The sequence below is a fragment of the Diabrotica undecimpunctata genome, chromosome 3, assembly GCF_040954645.1.
Source record: "Diabrotica undecimpunctata isolate CICGRU chromosome 3, icDiaUnde3, whole genome shotgun sequence".
Classification (NCBI taxonomy): Eukaryota; Metazoa; Arthropoda; class Insecta; order Coleoptera; family Chrysomelidae; genus Diabrotica; species Diabrotica undecimpunctata.
This window is the reverse complement of record NC_092805.1, coordinates 163,041,157-163,061,503: the sequence shown is the minus strand read 5'-3', so window position 1 is coordinate 163,061,503 and position 20,347 is coordinate 163,041,157.

Sequence of the window (20,347 nt, the reverse complement as noted above, 5' to 3'; positions counted from 1 at the left end):
TAAAAAAGAATTATAACTTATTTGTTATCAAAAGTAAAATAATCCTTATATTACCTGTGTTCGATGGATTCAAAAGATTTTCTAGTTGTCTTTTATCGGGAGAGAAGAAAGGATAAGAATACAAATATATTATATTACAAAGATTTACGTTTCTTTATTTTATATGAACGAATAAAACAATTATTAAATTCTGTCGTTATCTTATCAATCAGCATACAAGAAAATAAATAAATTTTCAAATAATCAAGATTATAAAGCTACATACATTTATATTACGTGAAAACCAATTTTACTTAAATTTTTCTTTACCTGAAACAAGAAACAACAAAACTTTAAACTTTTGATTAGCCTAACAAAACCTCAGTTCTTAAATTTGAATGCTAATGACCATGATGTCAAACCGATCCTTCACAGATATAAAATTCAATTGTACAAACACTTACAGCTTATTTTCTTCTTTGAGTTGTATGTTGGAACATACCCAGAAAAGTCCAGTCTCCTCAACGATGTGGTCTCTCCTCTTTGGCACCTCGGCTCTTTCTTAACGTCTCTGCAAAACCTCCTGCAGACTACACAAAAAACACCTGATTCACTTCTCCAAACTCAGCTACTTATTTATGACACCAGGACCTCCTTTTGTCAACTTGATGCCGTAAGAATACTTTCACATATACTTTATAAAATGCCCACGGTAGATACAAGGACCTCTTTTAATCTACTTGTTATCTCCTTCTGCAAACTATTCACTTCTTTTCGTTACGCCGGTATCCAAACTTACGAACCACACCCTATCTTGAGACCAACCACTGTTTCCTTTCGATGACCAAAATATATCTAACTTCTCCGGTCTCATGATCGGCTCACAAATTCCCATTTAAAAACGACCGTCCAATCAAAAGCTCAAATTGTGTTTACCATGATTTTGGAAAAGCCTAATTTCGGTTTCAGAGAAAAACTAAATAGCTTACTTTAAAATTGGTTTTGTCAATACACAATTTATACATATTTCAAAAGATTAGAATATGGTCATTTAATACTCGATTATACAAACAATGAAAAGATTAACTTACAGGTAAAATGTCTTCTAATTCTAAACAAAGGTTTTTTTGATAATTTTGTTTGAAACGGAAAAAGGTCGTTTGCCAAACAAATTTCTATTCTTATCTACACTAAATCTTATCTTAAATTACTATATACATTTTGTTTATAATGATATCTTAAAATTTTATTCCGATGGATCTTTTTATTTATTTTTCTTTGGTTGGGAAAGAAAAAGTATGACAATATATATATATATATATATATATATATATATATATATATATATATATATATATATTGTTATGATGTGTTGTTTGTTTGAATGATGAGCAATGAGTATTTTTAATAATATAGGGTTTTTATCGCGGTTCTCAAAGAATTAGTTTGTAAGTACTTTTTTAAATTATCTTTATTATAACTATTATGAAACACACATATATATCTAACCTAGTCAATGTAAATTTAAAATAAACTATCTTTAAACTGATATTCTTATAAAACTAATTAAATTCTATAGACAATCTAAAATTTAAACAAAACTATCTTCAAAATTGAAATTGTTATGACACTAACTAAATTATATTAACAAAATTTTGTACCTTTCTTTCACTGAATGCCTAAATGAACTGTTTTCCACTATATATATTCTAATCACCACTGAAAGTCTTCGTACTTCGGTTATCCTTGTTTTTTGTGAAATTACTTTTTTCAATTATCAGCTTCTACCAATTTAAGATATAGTTTTCTTCACCAGCATTTGTACACCACCAACCAAACCAGCAAACAGCATTTATATTTATTCTTCTTTTCAATATACCAATATCCAATTATTATAAGTTGATTTATACTAATCTCCAACCATAATATAATTTAATTTCTTCCAATATACCTTTTTTTATCTTCAATAATTATTTGTGTATAATTATAAATGTGCATTAAATTATATGCATAATTTTTAATCTTCATTTAACTCACTATATTAAACTATTGGACTATTTGTACTTGATTCACTGACTCTAACTAACTTTCATAATAAACTGCTTGACTTCTGACTAAAAACTTCTAAAAACTTCTTAAAACTCTTCTGACTGCACTATCTAAAACTTTTCTGACTAAAAACTTTCAAAAACTGCCCTCTTGAATCCAAATCACGGGTATTTATATCTTTTGGACATTCTAGAACCATCTCGTAAGAGATCATGTTCCAATTTGTTCTATTTCATACTTGTATGAATTTTCTGGAACAAACCATTTCGCAAACATGGCCATCTCCGGAGATCCAGAGAATTCCATTCTTTTCTATTAATAATTTTGTTTACATTTAGGCTTTTCAGATCAGAATATATAATTAAATTAGTAACTTAACATTTTAATTTAATAAAATACACATTTCAAACAATATATTATTATAACCCACTTATATTCGTAAATATTCTTAAACGTCACTTCAGAGTATAAATATCTGTCAATCTCCGAGAGTATTTTTGGTTGCCTAAGCACATGGCTCACTTATATATATTTACAATATTAAAATACAACTTTTTACACTTATTATATGCTAATTTATTAAAAATACCCTCACATAAATATATTTTTATTAAATTCTCTAGTATATAACTTATTTAAAACAACCAAATATCTAATATTATGTAGTATATAACTTATAAATTATTTTCTATAAACCCTAATTGTCACAATATATATATATATATATATATATATATATATATATATATATATATATATATATATATATATATATATATATATATATATATATATAAGTAAAAAGTAATGGCATGTCTCGCAAAACAGAAAACCAAAAATGGTATATCGATGGAAGGCAACCGTATATACGTATTTCTGACTATTGGTCGTCTTCAGTACGGTGCAGCCAAGTTAGAAAAGGAGCATATTAATTTGGGAAAGGATCACAAGGATATATATATATATATATATATATATATATATATATATATATATATATATATATATATATATATATATTGTCATACTTATCATATCATGTCATACTGTCATATCCATATTCAAAAATGTTCCGAACATTAGTATAGCTAAATATAATACCATGAACAGCAAACAACTTTTTTCAAAAATCAAACACCCAGTACCAACCTTATATAAAAGTAATGTCGTTTATGAAATACCGTGTTTAGGATGTCAAAATAGCTATATTGGTCAAACATCACAATGGCTAAAACAACGCATCACACAACATAAAAGTGATTGCCGCTTGAGAAAAAATACTTGCGCAGTGGTTGAGCACTATGAAAACACTGGTCATATGCTAGACTATAACAAAGCTCACATTTTGGCACAGACTGATAACTACAAAAGTAGATTATTTCTTGAGATGTATTACATTAACAAAAATAAAAACACTTTAAATTATAAAACGGACACTGGACAGTTAAGTAACATATATTGTAACATATTGAACAAAATTTATAAATATTCAAAATAGCCAACATTCATCTTAATAACAACTAACCTTAATAATTCATCAAAGAAATATTATTCTTCTAACTTTTCTTTTATTGTTATTTTTATTTTTACATTTGAAATAATTTTAATTTTATATCGTATAGCTGTTACGAACGTGCTTAAGACAATTTAATCTTGACATTCAATATTTCAAATACTTCAATGTCATTTTTTATTTGCGAAATCTTTTAAATTCTGTAAGTGTTTTAAAATGTATTTGTACGCCATTTTTTGTAATGTTCAAATTGTTTTAGTTTACTCCTGAAGAAGCTGTTAAATAAAGGCGAAATATTGAGTAATTTAGAAAAACGAAAGATTTTCATTACAGACCAATTTACCCGATAATTCGAACTTATTTATAAATTATTTTTTGGTCGAAATAATCATTTCTAATATATATATATATATATATATATATATATATATATATATATATATATATATATATATATATATATATATATATATATATATATATATTCCAGTATAGATTCCAGTTTAAACTTAATATTCATAGCTAAGAAAGCAACACAACTTATGTTGGGGTCATAGTTCGCAATGTATTTTTGTAATAAAATAGAATAAAGAACCTGCTTAACATAATAATTGTAATGTAATGGTCTGTAAGAAGAAGAATTCTAAGAATGTATTGCGTTCATTCCTCAATTTTGCATATAAAATCATCCCGTGCGAAGTTAAAAATAACTCCATCAATATATTTCTTTGTTGGAAAATGTAACATAAATTAAATCCCATTTTTATCGTCTGGAGTGAAAAGTAGCTGAAACGGCTCCCGTATTACTAGAGATGTAAAATTTCTGGTGCTATTCTTCAGCGAAAAATGTAGTTTGTCACATAAATAAAATATAAGTATGCGATTTGGAGCATCAAATATGTTTGCACAGATGCAACTCCTAAATATTGAAGGGAGTTCTCATGAATATTTTCCTTTTGAATCTAGCATAACTATATCTTAAATTTAAAATTCTATTACTGGCCTCTGTACGAGTGCGAGTTTATCAATGGAAATGAAAACATTCCCAGGTCGTGATGCACAAATGGGAAACGAGAAGATATTTGAGTTAATTAAGTTTTGAAAAATAGACTGCTTCATAAAACATTTTTTTTAATAAGAAAATATCCGTTAGTACTAATTTTGACATACACAACTTAATAAAACTTCTCCCTCTCGGATATTTTTAGAATAATTCAAATTAACATTTAAACTGCGATGAGTATTTTCACTTTGTTTTACTACGAAATGTATACTACACACTTTAATTATTTGTTTACCGAATAATGCAAAATATAACAAAGAACAAAAACTAGTAAAGAATATGACATGAAAATAACTTATTTTTGATAAAACAATGAAATGTAATTAACACAACATAACTTGTTATAGAATCAACAAACGGAAAGAACTCTTATTATTAATTGATTAAAATATTTACTATTTACATTCAATTTCTGAGAGATAAGACGTTCATCAATGAACACATCTCACAGGGTCAGCCAAATATAAGGATCCAATAAATTGTTGGCCAGCTGGAAATATTCGAGTAAACTATAAAAACTTGATCTTCCTGAATTCAATTGCATAACCATCATTGCCAGCTCAAAAGAAGAAAAAATAATAACAAAAAAAGAAAGATTCAGGGTCATAAGCGCGGAACTAAAAGACCTAATCAGGGAAAAATGGGAGGAAAAGAAGAAGAGCTTACCGCACAAGGATCCAGGAAGATAAAAGGAGTGCAAACGGGCTAAATAGAGAAGTTAAAAAATAGCTACAAAACTACAATATTGAAAGCTGGGACACCTATATCCAGGATTTAAATCCAAATAAATCCGTGTTCTGGAAGCTATCCAAAATATTACGTAAAGACAAAAAACCTTGAGAAATACACCGAGAAAACGGAATTGTATACACCGAAAAAAACAAACCAGAGGTATTAAAAGATGAAACAGAAAAAGTGTAAAGAAATAACTACCACCTCTATGAAGACATAGACTTCACGGAAGAAGTTAAAAATGCTACCAGAAGGCTAAAAAGAAGAAAGGGAAGAATAGGTTTAACACACACCTCCCCCGAAGCAATTAAAGGGCCAATAAAGATATCAAATGCAAAAAAAGCACCAGGACCGGACAATATCACAAACAGAACCCTCAAATATCTGCCTGCGAAAGCAATCGTTTACATCACCAACATCATAAACAGTATGCTTAAGTTAAGATACTTCCTGGACAAATGAAAGGAAGTTCACGTGATTATAATCACGAAACCGGGAAAAACGGCACTTTTCCACAAAACTATCGACCTATTAGCCTACTATTATCAGTAAGCAAAATAGCGGAAAGAATCATCCTCACCAGACTCAACGAAGAATCACAAGCACTAGGATCTATCAGGATCGAGAACACTCCTGCGAACTACAGGTATTAAGGCTGACTGAATTTATCATCAAAGCTTTAATAAAAAGTTGTGCACAGCAACGGTGTTCCTGGACCTAAGTAAAGACTTTGATATAGTATGGCATTAAGGTCTGCTCTATAAAATAAACAACCTGGGCTATAGTGAGGCGATGACATGTCCGAACTCGGAGCTCTGGAAGCTGGTGTGCTGCAGGGAGCGGTGCTGTTGCCATATCTATATACTATATACACGGCTAATACTCCAAGAGACCCCAGAACACTGGTAAGTCTGTACTCCGACAACACAGCCATCGCAGCTAGCATTAGAGATCCTAACCTAGCTACCAGCCACCAGCAAAGAGCTCTAGACAGATTCCAAAGATGGTGTGTTAAGTGGGAAATCGCCCTAAACTCCGAAAAAATAAAGGCCGTTATGTACAGACACCGTAGAAGCAGACCAAACAGGGAGATCACCATAGGTAACACCCCTCCAGAGTAGACAAATGAGGTAAAATATCTTGGAAGGATACTCGAAAGAAAGCTTACATTCACAGAACATGTAAAGCAAGCGTTGAACAAAGCGAAAGCCCTAAGAAGCCAACCCTCTTCGCTGATAGACAGAACAAACTTCGTTTTAAAACAAAAATGAGAGTAGCCAACAGCATAATACTACCCTAATCTGCCGCATGGGGACACACATGCAAAAGTAACAAAAAGAAGGTCGAAATAGCCCAAAACTGGATGATCAGAGAGACACTAAGAATACCAAAATATGTACCATTAAGATAGGTATTTAGAGACTCTGATCAGAAAAGAATACTAAGGATAATGGCCGAAAGAGTATACGATATTTTCAATGGGCTCAGAAACCACCCCAACAGGATATGAAGAGAGTTGACGGAGTACGACGTAAACACTAGGACGGTGCATAGAACGGCTGAAGCAACAATTGATATAGGGAACAAGAAGGAGAATAAAGAACTGAGATAGTCACCGAGTAGTCATCATCATCATCATCATCATCATCATTTGGCTCTACAACTCTATGTGAGTTTTGGGCGCGTTTACTATTTGCCTCCATTGTTGTCGGTCCTAACCAGCTATTTCCCATTGCTGTATTCCCATTTTGCGAAGATCATTGGCTACTGCGTCCTTCCATCTCTTTCTCGTGCGACCAACTGACCTTCTGCCATCGGGCCTTTCCCAGAATGTGGCGTTCAGCAGTCTTTCGTCACTAGATCGTAGTACATGGCCTGCCCATCTAATTCGGTTTGCTTTAATGTAGCGTACTATGTTTTCATCTCCACAGAGTAGTCAATCAACGTTTGTAAAAAGTGACCACCAAAGGAAAAATGCGCAGGATTGCTGCAACCAACCAAGAAATGGTTGGTTGAATGAGTTTGGATGGCTGTAGCAATTCAGTCACAGTCTGGCGAGACTAAAACGATAGTAGATAAGACCCATATACACCGGGGTGTGTGAGGGCAATACACACCTGGGAATGCACACACCACCACACGCACACATAGTAGTAGTTTAGATTGTATTTAAAAAATATAAAAAACCAAAAAACATATACACAGGGTGTGTATATGTGTGTACATATACACACCCCGTAGTTAAGTTAGCTTAGTAGTAGTAGCAGAAAAAAAATGCTCATTGTCTAAACCAACCCAAAGTCTCAACCGAACCTTGAATATCGTGTGACTGCTGTTTCCTCGAAAATAAATCAAAATCAAAAAATATAGGCCCGTCAGGCCTTTTATTCCAGCCGTATAGACTAAGGTCCCTCAGGCAGAACTTATGCAGATCCTATCGCGAATTCCGAGCACCGAGGTCATGTGCGTCATACATGGACTCGGTGACCGGATTACACTCGGATGCTCAGCCGGTGAGGAGAACAAAATTTATTTTGCCAAATCGGTTGAGTGGCCAAGCACACACATTTTTTCGGACAGTTTTTCGAGAGTCATCAGCTTAGACTGGTGGCTCTCTGTTCGGAACATACACCTTTTTCTTTTAGGGGCACTAGTCCGATGTAAAGTTAGAGTAACTTTAATAGAGTCAGTAAAGTAAATAGAGAGAAAGACCGATATGTGTTACAACCCTACAGTTAGGTGGTCTAACCACCGTCAATAAAAACAGAGGATGATCCATTACCCAGGACATCGAAAGTAACTTTCAGATCATAAGCCTCCTCACGTAAGTTACACGATAAGAAGATGTGGAGGAAAAGCCTGGGGATCAGATAGTTACCACTTCAATACCGAAATGTGACCGGTTTGATCTTCGGACATGTGGATCCCACTTTACAATGGTATACACATGTTCGTTAGGGGCAGGGTTGATCTCTGTGTGTGTGTGTGTGTAGGTGTGTGTGTGTGTATTCATTTGCATAAAACAATCACAATATCGGCTCGACAAGTCAACAAGTTTTTGTACCTATGTACCTGTTACTTAAATCCAGTTTTATTGTTTAGACAACGAAATAATTAATAAAATTAAAAAAACCGGAGTGTCATGAAATGTTTGTGCTGTTAACCGGCTGGAAATATTCGAGTAAACTATAAAAACTTGTTCTGCTTGAATTCAATTGTGTACCTATTACTTAGTTCCAGTTTTAATACTTAGACCAGCCCTCTTGTTTTTACCCTCAGTTTATCATTTCTGGTTCAATCCAATCAGCTATGCAAGTCTCCGCTTCGCGTTGGTTTACAACAAAACCTCGAAATAAAATAATAATTCTTTGCCTTCCATAAGAAGTAACCATTTTTACACCATTATAATTATATTATTCCCTATATTCCTTCTTCATATTCCCTACACTAAAATTTCAAATACACACAAAACAATATAAAAAGAAAATTACTCAAGTTTTAATACCGAGAAGGTAATTTTGCTCTCAATTGCTTTTTAGTGTGTATAGAATTCCAATCAATAGTGAGAAAGACAGTTGTAATTTCTATTTGGAAAGTCTCTTGTAAAGCTGCAGTACATTTATTTGTTTTTGGCTTTGTTTAAGCACTTCCAGAATCCTTAAAGCCTTTCTTAATTAATGCAGGCAATTAAGGCCACAACTCGATATCTATCGGGATTTGTTTGTACCCGGCGTACATCTCAAATGCATTCTCTTTCGTGAGCTACGTGAAACTGATTTGGATTTGTTCAAATTCAATATTTTAGATTAGTGGTTCAAAGTTTAGTTTTCGTAAATGATTATCTCCTTACTGTTGGCTCTAATAATAAACCATATTTCAATACGACAGTTGTAAGTTAATAGTTTGATTTTTTGATTTAAAAACATTAAAATTGCACAAATTGGCAACAGGAATTATTTAAACGTTATTTTGCTTTTTATATTATGATCTTCTAAATGGTATGTTTATAAACTAGCAAATTAGGTTAATATTAAACTAATTATGTAAATGACAAGTGAGATAGTCATTGTGGAATTGTTTGTATATATTAATTATTCTCATGGAGGCAAACACATACTGAGGCCAAGTAGCAATAATTTATCTCTCTTGAATCCTGACCCCCCGGAGGAAGTGTACTGGTCATCGTGGTGTCGTTTATTGTCCGTCTCTAAAGATATGTATCTCTGGTCAGTTCTTTTAACTCATTCATAGGTCTTTTGCATATTCCTGCAATTTGATCGATTCATGTTGTTGGGGATTTTCCTCGTGATCTATGGCCTTCCACCTTTCCTTTGTAAATCCACAACCCTGTGTTTAGGATCAATGATCTCAGATAAAAATATGAGCTCACAATCTCAAACCGGTTAATTATGGTTAGATGTGTGGATGATTGTTCTATATTCTATGTAGTATCATGATCTTTGTCTTTGATATGTTTAACTGCCGACCAAATATTTGTCTTTGTTTTCCAACCAACATGAGATCAAGTAGCAAGAATAAAAATATACAATGAACTTACTGAAAGTATGAAGAATAAAAGACTATATTATCCCCACTTCTCTTTAATACGTAGTCCGAGGAAATATTTAAGAAATGTCTGAAAATTAAAGAAAGAATAAAAATAAACTCGACCATTGTCCTTTAAGTGTCTTGAGGTCTCACTTATCATCAATGATACTTATGGTAGCTTGAACTGAAATAAAATGCTTTTTATCTATAAGATCGGTATAGTAACATACCATACCTGAGTATATTAGTAGCGACCTCTATATGAAGCAAAAAGAAGTCAGGAGACTTATTTCGATGGTGAATTAGGTGAACTGCACATTAAAGCTTATTGGAAGCTGTTGGACAATATTAGTAATTTTTTTTTTCCGACAATATATGATTAGTTTACCCTTAAAAAACACCATTTTTTTTACTCTTTACGTAAAGAAAAGACCTTAACCCATGAAGGACTGGAGTTGCCATATGGCAACACTGGTATTGACGTACGAATCTTATTATTTTGAGGTTATGTTTGTGAGATTTTATAGTCACCGTTTTTGATAGTTGTAAAAATGGATATAAGATTTGTGTAAGTAGCTCAATTTGTCAATTACTTCTGAATAACTATTACATCTAAGTGGCTAAAGTCACAATTATGCTCTAATAGAAAGGTCATTTTCCCTCTGTGAATATTTGACAACCCTTGAAAAAAAGCGATCTTTTACAATATTTTGTTTTTATCCATCGCGTTGCCATATGGCAACGCTAGTATCTACAGGCATCTTGTTTTTTCAGGCGTGGTTTCTCTGTACAAGAAGCTTTGAACATGGTTTACGAAGATGACGTCAACGTTAGAAATATTTATGTTGAGCCCCCAAATATTGGAGACCTCACTGATGAAGATTCTGGTGAGGAGGATGGGGGAGGATTCATCGACAATCTGTCTAGAAAACAGCTGGAAGCAAATGTTGAGGTGCAAATGTATGGCGAAGAAGCAGACAAGGAGGATGACGACATCGAAATAGATGCAGTTCAAGCGATGAATATTTCCCAGGAAAGCAGCGGAAGTTTCATCCCACAAACTACCTCTCAAGTGAAGAAAATTGAATACGAGTCGTCCCTAAATTGGATAACGGGTGATTTGGTCGACAATGCCGCTAGTTTCCCAGAATATAGCTACGAACCATTCAATACGTTGACACCTGTCGAGATGTTCGAAGTATTTTTCGACGAGGATATAATTAGTTACATTCTCAACCAATGCACGAGTTATGCACTACAGAAGAACTTTCCCGACCCCAAAATTTCCGCAGGAGAAATGAGGTGTTTCTTTGCCATTTTGATTCTATCGGGGTATAATTGGCTCCCGGGAAAAAATTTTAGTGGGATACGAAAGGCGATATGGGTAATGCAATGGTCATGAACGCTATGCGAAGAGATCGGTTCCTTACAATTTGGCGTTTTTTCTACCTTGCAAATAATGAAGCCATCGATGAAAGGGACAAATATTACAAGATCAGACCCTTAGCTGACTATTTACAGAAAAAATATAAAGAATATTACGTCCCTGAAGGCGAATTAAATTACGACGAATCTATGGTGAAATACTTTGGACGCCACTCATCTAAACAGTTCATAAAAGGAAAGCCGATTCGTTTCGGATACAAAGTTTGGTGCCTCAACACTAAAAGTGGGTATCTTGTAAGCTTCAACATGTACCAAGGAACCGATCCCAAAGCAAATAATCATTATTATAAAGTTTTTGGAGCATGTGCGGCTCCATTCGTCACAATGCTCGATGAACTGCCCAATGATAAATCAAGATTACCCTACAAATTTTTCTGCGACAATTTATTTACGAGCCTCCACCTTTTGAAACATATAAAGGATCGTTTCTATAGCCTTACCGGAACAATACGGGAAAATCGCATTCCCAAAAACTGCCTTATAGAATCGAAAGCTAATATGCAGAAACCCAAAAGGGGTGATGTATAGTCGATTCTCGAGAGAGAAACTGGTATTATAGTTGTAAGATGGTTGGATAACAGAGTCGTAAGTGTAGCGTCAACATGTTATGGGGTGGAACCACAATCGCTCGTGAAAAGATATTCACAAGCTGAAAAGAAAATCATCCAGGTTCAAAGTCCATGCCTGATTGGTAAATATAATAATGCAATGGGGGGCACCGACCTAATGGACGAAAATATAAACCGCTTTAGAATAGGAATGAGGGCAAAAAAATGGCACTGGAGCTTGATTACCTGGATGCTAGATGCGACTATACAAAATGCGTGGGTGCTACATAAAAAATCCGGCAACAAGTTGACACAGTTAGAGTTTAGGCGTGAAATTGTGCAAGCCTATCTGACCAAATACGGAGTGCCTGCAAAACAAGGTGGCCGACCGTCTAGTTCACTCTCAAGTCGTTCCTTTCATAGAGTATCTGATGATATTAGATACGATGGAGTTGGGCATTTACTGGAACCAGTACCAAATAAAAAGAAAATTAGGTGTGCAGGTGAAGAATGCAGGTCGATCATGAGAACAAGATGCGCCAAATGTGAAGTAGGTTTGTGCACAAAGTGTAATGTTAAATTTCATACACAGCTATAGAAAGTTTTTTGCCGATTATCTCTCAATTTCAAAGAATATTTTTTACTTTTATTTCATTCGGTTAATGTAGCCATAGGAACCTAGCGTTGCCATTTGGCAACAGGCAATATTTTTAGGTTTTAATATATTTAGTAATTATTTTTGTCTTTTTCCAAGTGAGTTTCGCCCATTCATAAGAGTTATTTGTATTATTTATGTAAAATAAAGATTTTCGAAAACTTCGTCCTTCATGGGTTAAAATAAACGTAGACAATTGCATTTGTTTTCAATTCGAGCTCTTCCATTGTTCTACATCAAGGTTTTATGTATTATAAGAAACACTCGTGGTAGCTCGAACTACCAATGCTATTCATCTATATGGCAGTTATAGTAACACAACAGGTCTGAGCACGCTAGTAGCAATTCTCTAATCTGCTCATCCAAATGGTCCGTTGTTGGAGCATATACTTGAATAATCTTTATTTTATACCTTCCCTGTAGTTAAGTAGTTTAGTCAGTAATTACTATGGTATCTGCAAGTCTTTTGTGTATAAATAAACCGACTCCCGATTGGTTCGGTTTCACTACCTATTATGTCAATTTCACTGATTCTAATGATATCCGATTTTCCTTTTGACATCAGAATTTTCATTTCGGTGACTTTTTCTTCAGATAATACTGTTCTGGCATTGTAGGTACATATAAAGAGAGGTTTTTTTGTCTTTCACATCGTCAGATTTTTGACCCCCCCAGAATCCTTGGGACATTTCTGGATATACTCACCCGAGGTACATCTGTTTTTGTTCTAAAATCTGATATTTTGTTCAGAGGTATTTAGCTTAAAAACACCACGCTGGCAAGGCAGGTTGGTGAGTTTTTAATTCAGCCGCTTATTATGAGTACCGACGCTGTTTGAAGCCGCCCGTTCCTGGTCAGACGCTTCTAGGTTTGTGATCTTTTACTATCCCTAAAATCAGAGGTTTCCAACTCCGCCATCTTCGCTAGAAGGTCTCAGGTCAAGAAGCTCCTGAAATCTGCGGAGGGCAGAGATTGATTTACTTTCCCTGATAGGACTATCCAATTTAAACACTCTTCCTGCCTTGTTGCACTCTATAGTCTATATCTCGTTCCGTTGTTCCTTTACTGCAGATAATACTTCCCAAATATTTGTATTCGTAGCACCTTTTCATTTGTCTAATTTCCAAATCCGGGTCTTCGTCTTCACTGCCTATTCGCTTATATTCTGTTTTAGACATATTCATACTCATCCCCCATATTTCGTCTTCATCTTTGAGCTTTCTAAGCATATAATCTGCATCTTCTTTACAGCTTACAATTAGTACTTGATCATCTGCAAAGAACAGCGTTGTCAGATAATGGTTGTTAAGCTTCAACCCCATTCCCGCACATTTTTGTCTCCACTGGTGCAGTGCTTCTTGGATATATATTTTGAATAGGGTGGGGGAAAGACAACATCCTTGTCTCAAGCCTTTCGTTACTGTAAATACCCTTGAGAAAGTATTTACTGTTTTTACAGTGCTTTGAGCACATTTATAGATGTTCAGTATTGCTTTTAGATATGTTTTACTAAGGTCCGTTTTTGTCAAGACATTAAATAAGAGTTTTAAAGGAACTGTATCATAAGCCTTCTCCAGATCTATAAATACCAGATGCGTAGGGAGGTTTCGAGCTGTTCGTTTTTCAATTACTTGTTGAAGGGTAAATGTGTTGTCCACGCACGATCTTCCTGCTCTGAAGCCGCTGTGTTCTTCAATTTCTTTATACTCCTCTTCTATTCTTCTTTTCAATATACGACCATATAACCTTCAGAGAGAGCTAGTTACGCTAATGCCTCTATAATTTCCGCATTCTGTCTCCCTTTTTATAAATGGGGCTAATGTGGGCCAAATTCCAATCGTCTGGAATCGTTTGGCCTTCAATTAAGCATTTATTAAAAATATTCACTAAGCTTTCCAAAAGAGCAAAAGTGCTAAAATATTAATTTTAGCAAAAAAGATAAAAGGGAATAAACTTGTGTAAAATGCAATTCTCTCCATTTTTGTTTATTTACCCGCATTCATGTAGTAAAATAAATAATAAGCAAGATAATTCAGTAATTATGCTCTGTCACTATTACGTTAACAAACAAACAAACTATATTGACAATGTCCATATTTCACGTCATTTAGAGCAGTCACTTAACTACCAAAAAGCCCTGTAATTATGTGATTCTATGGCCATCTTAATTAAAATTTTTTGTTATGGCTTTATACTAAAACGATACAAAACTTCTATACGCTCAACGTGCCACGGATGTCTAAGGGCACTAACCCCCTCATTTTATTTATCTACGTCGTTGCATGTATTATTTTAGTATACGTGTTAAACTTCAATCATTTTCCTGATTTAGGACAACAAACAGAGGAAAGTCTTCTAACAATACCCGAAGCACAAAGAATGCTTGTGTCCCTTTGAGGACAGCGACGCTGCGTTAAAATGCGCTTAGCCTTTAGCAAGGACGATCCCGGCTGCCATGACAGGCGTTGTAAGTGGACCTTCAAATGTTTGTCTGTGTATATCAATGGAAATGCCGCATTGGGGAGAGTGCGAGGAGGGATCAATTAAGACGGATATTACCAGTGACGGAGGAGTATATAAACAGTTAACAATTTTTTATGTTTTAAATTTATTTAACTAATTATCTATTTAATGAGAAATTAATCAATAGATGGATACGTTTAGGAAACCAAAATATATTAAAATTAATTTAGAATTGTACAGGTTAATGTAATTTTATTTATAAGGAAGCTGATAAAATATATCGTTTTAAAGTTTCTTCTCTTCTGGAGGTATCAACATCACTTGCATCCAGTTACTGAGAACACTCTTCAGGTCATCAGTCCATCTGGTTGATGGGAGTCCTCTGCTCTGAAGTGCTTCTATTATTGGCCTTCACTTGACAATACGCTTTGTTTATTGATTACCTGTTAATCTAGCGATATGTCTTTTATTTCCATTTGCAATTCGGTCTCTCAGAATGGCACCGAGCATTTGGCGCTTAATAGCCCTCTGACTCACCCGAATCCTATTTATTACTTTTTATGAGTAATAATGTTTCTGTTCCATAAATGGATAGTTATCACACACTGAAAAAAAATTTTCCTTTTAAGATTAGATATAGAGATAGACACGATTTAAATACATGATAGTTTAATTTACCAAACCCTGCCCAGGCTAATGACATTTGACGTGGGAGATCACATGTCTGGTTATCTCTGCCCAACCAAATATCATGTCCTAAGTATTTATACAATGCAATCTGCTTAATATCATTATTATGTACTAAAAGAGTTACTGCATTGTTTCATTGAGAAGGGGTTTCTTCTTAGTAAATACATTTGATAAAAAGTTTGACCAAAGCCTGGATAATTTTATTTTTACCTAGTTTATTCGCCTCGATGACTAATCCTTTATCGCTAGAGGATTGGTTATTTTCCATTTCTGAAAGTGACGTTTTGACTTCGTATGGTGTTCTGATCTTTAATTTTAGAACATTTCAAAACATTTAAACTTTTGTTTTCGTAAATTATTTTCGTTATTTCTCTTGTAATGTTTTCTTTCGGTAGATATCTTTGTTTAATTTTTTTTTGTTGTTGGAGTTGTATTTTTTGGTCACTGTCTTATTTTACTTAGGACCTCTTTGGTATTTTGGCTTAGTTTATCTTTATGGATTACTATAGTCGGGCAGCACTCCTTTTTTGTTTTTTTTTGATACCTTTTTTATGCCATTATTTTCCTGTTTAAAATCTTCTATTTGGTTTTCTAAGTCTGGTATGTGTCTGGTTAGCCTCTCTTTATACAAGTCGTATTTATGTAATAAATGAACTAGCCAGTTTAACAATGCGATTTTACGAAATAACAGGAAACAATATATTTTAGAGCAAATTAGAATAGACCATTAAATCAGATCGTATTACAGTACAGTAAAAGAAAGTAAAAAAATGTAAAAATATGGAAACAAACACTTCATACTTTCCCAAACACTATCTATCGATCCCTTAAACTCCTTAGTCCCTTAAAGGAATTTAAGGGAGATGAAGGCTTTATGATGATGGTGACTACCTAACGATAATTTGTTAAGCAACTCGATGTGTTTAATTATTTCTTTTCTGTTCGTTATGATTATATTACCCTTATCCATGTCCATTTACGTTAAAGCTTTTGATAAAAAAATAGTTAATCATAGATAAAGACAACTGGTGTAAGAAGTTTAGTAGTCTTTTCCTCATTAATTTTTTTCTCCATATCCATAGTGTCAACATAGTTATAGTAAATTTGAGAGCCGCTACTCTGAATATCTGTAATAAGTTTGTAACGAAATATTTTGCCTACCACATAGAGTATTACTATATATGTGGCAGCCGTAGCTCAGTGGCTATGTTACTGGCTTAACAAGCTGGAGGGCCCAGGTTCGAACCCCGGCACCGACAAAATTTTCAATTTATAACAGCTGCCACCGTGCTTTGGAGGGCACGTAAAGCCGTCGGTCCCGGCTACGAAAGTAGTCGTTAAGTCATGTTAGGGGCGCTTGCGCGACCTGAAAAGCCTAACACTAGACCTTGGCGAGAAGGTTACACAAACTTTACTTTTTTACTATGGGGGGTTGAAAATTGGGGACAGATATTATTGGGGCAGAGTTTGGGCAAGCAAAACAAATCGAAACTTATGCGAACGGCGCTCAGGGTTTATTTGGAGAGCTGGAGTCGTGAAAAGTGAATGAAACAGGGGGATTGGATTGGGGTAACTTCAAAAAATGAAACAAAGGGGTACTTACATGAATCTCCTGGAACAAACAAAATACAAAAGTTTCCCCTAGCTATTTGAAATGGGACGTCGCTTCGAGGAAACTTCCTGCTGGAGGAAAAAAAGGTTCTTCCGGCCTAAAAAACACAAAAAAGAGGTTAGAAGACTTTTTTTAAAATAAATGGACAAAATGGTTTAGAGAAATAAATTAAACGTTTATTACTGTCTCACCACAAACAGTTACAAATACAGATAATGCAAAAATAATTACTATATAAATAGTTACAACGATTTATACCAAAATAACAAAGAAGAAAAACTTACATACCTATCCTATCTGTTTGCAATATCCGTTTAAGTGAAAATTGCTATGAAACTTACAAAAAATTGTTACTAGGTTATAAACTGTGGCAGAAATAAATTAATACAAATAAAGAAATATTTTTAAAATGAGACTAGTCATATAGGTTAACCTTTTTCTAAAAACAAAACAAACTAATATCAAATTAATAAAACTAGCTGTCAGATGTCAATACTTGAAATTTAAAACTGAGAATTATTATGACCGCTAAGGCCACACCCTAATACGTATAATTTTAATAATTACAAATCACTTTAAATTGTTATGAAAGCAAATATTTATTAAAAAAATGTCTATTTTTACTTTAAAATTTAAACACAAAAAAGTTACCTTGATTTTCACTAAATTTCTTTACTTAACATTTCTGATGTTGGAACAGGAGATTCACTGCCACGCAAAAAAAAACTGCATCTATAGACTGGGAAAGATGCTCTGAGACGGCTGCTTAGGACATCAAAGTCTGAGGTTGAAACTGGCACATTGGACACACCCTTGAAACGGCTTCTTAAAAAACTGGAACCATCGTGGTTATACTTCAAATTTGTTGTAAAAGCCGTTCTACAACATCTCATATGAGAGACAGCTTACAAACAAAAAAAAACAGTGATTACTCGTTCAAGGCTGACAGATCACATTAAGTAAAAAATCACTTTTATTCACAAATTTGCTGGTACCCTCCGACTAAATTAAACACGACTGCTTCAATCGCCCATCCGAAAAGAGACGAAAAACAAGAAAACATTACAAATTTGACGTGAAATTTGGACAAACGCTGAAGCAAGCCGCTCTTGACTACGCCTCAGCGAGAGTGTCACAATTATCTTTCCGGCTAAATCTTCTCAGCGATCTAAATGGATGTTTATTTGAAACGCATATACCAAGCGGCTTAACGATCAAATAATACCGAGAAATTACCCATCTGTGAAATATAAACAACTTTAAAATGGTTTATTATCGACTCGGAGACGCAAAGAGGAATTAAAAGAATTATTAAAGTACAAAAAAAAATATTAAAATGTTCAAAACAACAAATGGATCAAGTGAAAGGAAGCGACTCGTGTGTTATGTAATAGAAAGGTTCTAATGAAACTAAACAGCAAATTTTATTAAACTGCCATAAGACAAATCCTTGAAGACGTACAACTGATTTTAACTTTTTTTAACAATCATAAAATGTGAAAAAAATAATTTTTTGCCTTATAAATTAAAGTTGTAGATTTTAAAAAGTCGTTAACTTGCCAGTTTTAAAATTAAAATACTTAAACAATTGCAAAGTGTGCTAAATCTCAGTTGGGTCGATCAATTTTTTTTAATATTATTTAATATTTTTAACCTAATCTGCTATTTTACTATATTAGGTGTTTCCAACGATTAGCCTTAGAAACCTAGGTTCGCGTATTGTCTCTACATCTTCGTAAAAATTTGATTGAATTTTGACAATGTGCCAATTTCTTGTATAGAATTTCCAATCTCCGAAAATTTTGAATAACGCTGGGCCCATAACGGTTTCTTAATATTGTTCTGAAGCTATTTTCTTGTGGCATGTTAAAGTAATTACTATTTAAATGGAAATAAGCCACAATTAAAGGTTAAAGTAAGTTTATTGACGTTTCAATTTTCACTTCGAAAATCGTTCTCAAAATACAAACCAATTTTGTTTTATAGTAATTTTATAGTAATTATATGTATATTGTTTTATTACATCAAGTAATTAAAAAAAAAACAAAAAAACCTTTCTTAATTGTCATATGACCAATGTTCCTTCATATAATTGTCAGATTATCATTTAGGACAACTAAGACATTAAGTTGAACCGTCTCGTCTGTATAAAAATCTAACACACGCGAGTAAATTAATATGGCGCTTTTTTTACATCTTCAAAAGTCAATCATGACTTTTGGTCGTGTTCAAATCGTCAAAAATTTGAGTAAGACACTTTTTTAACTTTATCTAGCATTTCCTCTGAATATATGACGTGCTTGCTCTTTCTTTTTCTATTTGTTTTTACGACAGCGTGTATTAATATCTCTCGGATATCAGAAAATCATAGCGCGTTTACACTATGAATGTCTGAGGCGCGCTCGAATATTTCATCTGATTTTTTTTTCATTTTTGAAAATTTGTACACACTTACCTCCCCACGAAAATGGCAAACTTTATTAACAGCTAATTTAGCATCCTAGACTCCACATATATACATAATAGTATAATTAAACTTTTTTTATTAAAAATTTTTATTGTAAAACCGTATTTTTGTTTGTCTTAGACAGTGCTCTAAATATTGGAAGAAGTTTCTATTTCTTTCTCAGCACAGCGGACAATTTAAGTCAAAGCTTTCCACACAAATTCAAATTCGTGAAATATACTATATTATTTAAGCAACGATGTAAAGATATACACTTACGGTTCAGTACTATATTGTTATGTAATAAAACAAGTAAGACAGTCTTCATTATAATTCTATCTAACCTATATCATATTCTTGAGAAAATAAAATCAATATTTCCCATTTTAGTGGTATAACGTTATAACTCAATCCAAACAGGAGCTGTGTGAATAGCCGAATGCAATTACAAAGACTTTGTTGTTTGTGCTAGGACGTGCTCAACAATGTTTTGGTCGACGGCATATTCATCACGACCTTATTAGTTGCGAGATTAAGGTAGACAACCAACGACCGCATCTGGCTAGGTATGGGGATTAAGTTGCACAGTAGATAATTCAGAAG